Below are 6,000 nucleotides of genomic sequence, written 5' to 3' on the forward strand. Positions count from 1 at the left end.
GTTGAAGACTATGCAAAAGAGAGATGATCAAACTCTTGGGCTTAATTATATTTCCATAAATTAAATGAACCTTTTTTTAAACCTTTTACTTTTATTTTATGCCTACCATGTGTTTGATAAAATGCTTGTTTGACATTTAAGTTTGATTATGTGATAAATTGGTTGATGGTTGGTTGATTAGTTATTTGTTAGTTTAAGTTAATGTTTATTCTTGATTAATTGATTGTTCGATAATATCGAAATGCTTAATACACTAAACTTGACGCCTTTAGTGAAAAATCTAGGTAAACGGGATTGAAAGGTGAGTTTATACTTGTACCGGGTAGTGAGACCGAGAGGAGAACTACTTGTTTAAGTGAGATCGTGAGAAGACATTAATTGGTAATTCCAAATTAGGATGAGATCGAGAGGAGATTCTTAACAAGCAATATAATCGGGATAGGTTATTAGTTTAACTAGAAATCGACTAATCAATTGACCATCTTTATATCATTTGCATTGTCTAAAATAATAGAAAGAAATTTTAGTTTAGTTTGTTTAGTTTAAATTTAGTTTATAAACAATTTAAATGTGATTTTGCACTAATAATTTCCAAGTTGATTAGATTTGTAATATCCCTTACCCATACCCGAGACCGGGACAAGTACGAGGCGTTACCAGACATATACTCGGACACTTTCAGAAAATACAGGTTATAAAATTTCATTCTAATATAAAACCGACCAAATGACATCATAGTGTCCTAATTATGGACCTACAAGGTCGAAAACATAAATTAAAGGTGATTCGGGACTAAACCGAGAACTATAGAAAATTGTAGTAAAATTACTAGGGTTATGCCTCACACGCCTGTGTGGAGGCAAAGCACACGCCTGTGTGCCTAGGGACACGCCCGTGTGTCCCATCCGTGTTGAATTATTTGGATTTATTTTCCATTTCGAACCTGCATGGTTTTTCACACGGCCAAGCACACGCTAGTGTCCCTGGCCCGTATCATTTACACAGCCTAGACATGCCCGTGTCATCACCTGTGTCCAAAGACCTGGACATTTTGTTTATGACGTCATCATTCATTTTGAGGCACACGGCCAAGGTACACGCTCGTGTGCTAGGCCGTGTCCTCCACACGATTAAGACACACGGCCGTGTCTTTGCCTACATGTTTACTACCATGCAAACTGACTTAAAATTTTAAGTGCAGGGGATAAACGACCGGGCAACACGCCCATGGGGGCTGTCCGTGTGTCACACACAGCTTAGACACATGCTCGTGCATCTACCTGTGTGGACCTTTTTAGGGCTATTTTCTAAGCCTGTAGTCACCTTCTATCATCCATTCACACTTAGGGATTTCAATGGTATGTAACATGGCCTAATTATACTCTTAAACAACCTTGACATAACTCAATTGCATGCTAACCTTATATCGTCAGTTTAGTACATGCTAAATTATCCTTTTCGTATTAGGGATTAATATAGAACATTTTACCTTTTTACACATGGGCCATATTATAACCATATACCATTGTACGCTATGTCCACTCTCAAATTACTAGGTCCTATTTGAATCATCCATTTATGATAAGCCTCATCATCATATCTCATGAAACATTTAAACATCGATATGCATCATTAGTAGGTTTACAACCTACATCAATATGAGCCATATCTCATGGCCATATACAAAAGGATAAGTATACCATTTAAGCCTTTACAATGGCTAGCCAAATGACACATGTAACAAAATAACCAAAAATCCTATACATGTCATTAAACAAAATAAAAGTATCTATATACCAAAGCGAGACAAGTCAATAGTGTGTTGATTCTCCAACCGTCCTCCAATCTTCATAAGTCCTCGAGTTCTGTAAGACAGGGAAAAGAGAACTGGGTAAGCATTTATATGCTTAGTAAGTTCGGATAACTGGAAAGCAAACTTATCGGTTAATTAGCATACAACCATATTAAGCAATAATTCCAACAAGTATGAAATAGTTTTCCTATCACATACACTCAATCATCAAGTTAGTTTCATAACAATGCATCATGTCATTAGTCTTAGATGAGCTCATCAATTCAATATTTCCCTTTCTATTGCTCCTGTTAATCCCATTGAATTTTCTAGAAAATCTCGATGAATAGCCCAATTATCGTCAAGTTATACAAGTGATCATCTTAAGTGCGCACTCCCGTGAACCTTATTTCTTACGGCGGGATTACCAGTCCAGGCTAAATCCCCCGTAGTAGTAACTCATAGAGCAATGTCGGGATTACTAGTCCAGGTTAAATACCTCTTAATGAAAATTGCTCTCATAAGCTCGGATTTGAATTGCCAGTCCAGGCTAAATTCAGTCCTCACTTAGATTACCCGTCGGGGCTAAATCCTTAATGCACCTATATTCTTTAGGAGACTCTATCACTCAAAGAACACCCGTCCAGGCTAGATCCTTTCTATTTTGAGATCATCGGATTACCCGTCTGGGCTAAATCCCTTTTTTTGCAACCCATGCAGGATCTCATGTCATGTAAGCCATAATTTATCCATCGGATTTCCTTTTCTATTTCCATCGGGACATTTATCATATTTCATTTATACCAGCCCATTTCATGAATTATCATGCAATGAATATCAAATTTTTCATACATTCAAGAACATGCATGTTTAAGTATATTAAGAGTTTACTTTGGGTTATACGAACTTACCTGGTAATTGCTTCGGTTTCGTGTCTCGGTTATTTTGAAACCTATCATTTTTCACGGTCGGCCTCTGAAATTTGTTCCTCGGGGTCTATATCAATAAAATTAGATTATTAATACATCACATTATTCGTTTTTGTCCTAAAACTCACTCCCAAAAAAATGACCATTTAGCCCCTAACCTTTCGCAATATTTACAATTTAGTCCTAGGGCTCGTATAATGAAATGCATGTAATTTCTTGGCTACTCAAGCCTAGCCGAATATAATACACACTCATAGCACCCCATTTTTTCCCTTTATTCTATATTTTCCTACCCATTTCCACAACTTTTACAATTTAGTCCTTTAAGCCATTTCCATGAAAAATCACTTAGTAAAAGTTGTTTACCATCCTTTAAACTCTCATGTCCTTCCATAAGTCATCAAAACACAAACATCTCATGCATGGGTAAATTTTTGAACATGAACCCTAGCTTGAAATATGGGTAGAAATAGAGAGAGTATGTTACAAGGATCTTAAAAATACGAAGAACGTTAAAAGCAGGGCTAGGGAGCACTTACTATTAAGCTTGAAAATGTTGAAAACCCTAGCTATGGAGACCCTTGGAATTTTGGCAGCATGGAGGAGAAAATGAGCTGGATTTAGCTTGATTTTTCCCTTTTTATTCTTTAATTAACCAAATGACCAAAATGCCCTTCATTACTAAACTTCTAAAATTTTCCATGCATGCCCATTTTTGTCCAAAAACTTAAAAATTGGGAAAATTACTCTTTAAGAACCCCTAATTAACATTCCAAAATAATTTCATACAAATTGCTTCTAGAATTCAAGTTTTGCAATTTATTTAATTTGGTCCCTAATTTCCAATAGGACACCTTACACATATAATTTCTTCATGAAACTTTAACACATGCTCATTTTCATATCCTAGACCTCATATTGATCATGAAATAATTATTTTAACATTGGATTTGTGGTCCTGAAACCACTATTCCGACTAGGCCTTCATTCGGGATGTTACATTTATCCTCCCTTTAGGGACTTTTGTCCTTAAAAGTCTTACCAGTAAACAGGTTCGGATATTGACTTCTCATGGTTTCTTCGGGTTCCCATGTAGCCTCTTCCACTCCGTGTCGTTGCCATAAAACTTTCACCAGGGCTATATTTTTATTCCTCAATTGTTTGACTTCTTGAGCCCAATCTTGACTGGTTCTTCCCCATAAGTCATGTCCAGTTTAATTTCAACTTCCGTAGGTGAAATCACATGGAAGGGGTTTGATCGATATCGTCGCAACATGGATACATTGAATACATAATGAATCTTTTCCAATTCAGGTGGCAAAGCTAAACGGTAGGCCAACGGTCCAACTTTCTCAGTAATCTCGTAGGGTCCAACGAACATTGGACTCAGTTTGCCTTTTCAACCAAATCTCAAGACCTTTTTCCATGGAGATACCTTCAAGAACACTTTGTCCCCAACTTGAAATTCAATCTCTTTTCTTTTCAAATCAGCATATGATTTTTGCCTACTCGATGCCGCTTTCAAACAATCACGTATCACTTTAACCTTTTCTTCAGTTTCCTTGATCAGATCAACTCCATGAATCTGGTGCTCTTTGAGTACTGTCCAGTATAGTGGTGTCCGACACTTTCGGCCATATAATGCCTCACACGGTGCCATTTTCAGACTCGTCTAGAAACTGTTGTTGCAAGCGAATTCTACCAAAGGTAAGTATTTTTCCCAACTACCCTAAAATTCAAGGACGCAACACCGTAACATGTCCTCAAGAATCTGAATCGTCCGCTCAGACTGACCATCAGTCCGCAGTGAAAAGCCATGCTAAAACTCAACTTTGTACCTAAGGCTTCTTGCAACTTCTTTCAAAATCTCGAAGTGAATTTCGAGTCCCTATCTGAAATAATCGATAACGGCACCTCGTGTAATATCACAATCTCAAATACATACAAGTCGACCAATTTGTCAAGTGAGTAATCAATTCGTACTGAAATAAAGTGAGCCAACTTCGTTAGTTTATCAACAATAACCCAAATGGCATCTTTCTTCTTTGGTGTTAATGGCAATCCTGTCACAAAATCCATAGTAATCCTATCCCATTTCCATTCTGGGACCATCACAGGTTGTAACAAACCTGAAGGTACTTGGTGTTCAGCCTTGACTTACTGCATATTAAGCATTTCGATACAAATTCAGAGATATCTCTTTTCATGCCATTCCACCAGTACATTTTCTTCAAATCATTGTACATCTTGGTACTTCCCGGATGAATAGACAAACGGTTATCATGTGCTTCTTGCAAAATTTTTTGAATCAACTCCTCGTCTCTCAGTACACAGACCCTATCCTTGAACATCAACCAACCATTGGGACCAATCCGAAAATCTGATTCGGTGCCTGACTCGTATTGAGGTCTCTTAGCTTGTAAATCACTATCATTGATCTGAGCTGCACATATTTCTTATAAAAACATTGGTCTGGCTCTTAACTCTGCCAAAACTGAACCATCATCTAACAAGGCCAACTGTATGTTCAAGGCTCTCAAAGCAAACAAGGATTTTCTGCTTAGTGCATCTGCGACTACATTCGCCTTTCTCGGGTGGTAGTCAATGATCAGTTCATAATATTTAATCAACTTTAACCATCTCCGTTGTCTCAGATTTAATTCTTTTTGAGTCATCAGATATTTCAAACTCTTGTGAACTGTGAATATATGGCAAGTTTCACCATATAAATGGTGTCTCTAAATCTTTAAGGGAAATACTATGGCAACTAGTTCCAAGTCGTGTGTTGAGTAATTTTTCTCGTACGACTTTAGTTGCCTCGAAGCATATGCTATTACTTTAGCCTCTTGTATAAGCACGCAACCCAGTCCATTTAAGAACGCATCACTATAGACCAGAATTCCTTTCCCGGCTCTGGTTGCATTAAAACTGGAGCTTCGGTTAGTAATGTCTTCAATTTCTCGAAACTCTGCTAACACTTCTCTGACCATTCAAATTTAACATCCTTTTGTAGCAACCTCGTCAAAAGAGTTGCAATCATCGAAAATCCTTTTACGAAGCGTTGATAGTAACCGGCTAAGCCCAAAAAGCTTCTAACCTCGGTTACGTTCTTCGACGGCTTCCACTCAATAATAGCAGATATCTTATTTGGATCATCTCAGATGCTATCACCCGACACAATGTGACCAAGGAATGCAACCTCTCGGAGCCAAAACTCACTTTTGCTAAACTTAGCATACAATTGTTTGTCCCGTAAGGTCTGTAAAACCATTCTCAAAT

Source organism: Gossypium arboreum, chromosome 11 (assembly GCF_025698485.1).
Source record: "Gossypium arboreum isolate Shixiya-1 chromosome 11, ASM2569848v2, whole genome shotgun sequence".
Taxonomy (NCBI): domain Eukaryota; kingdom Viridiplantae; phylum Streptophyta; class Magnoliopsida; order Malvales; family Malvaceae; genus Gossypium; species Gossypium arboreum.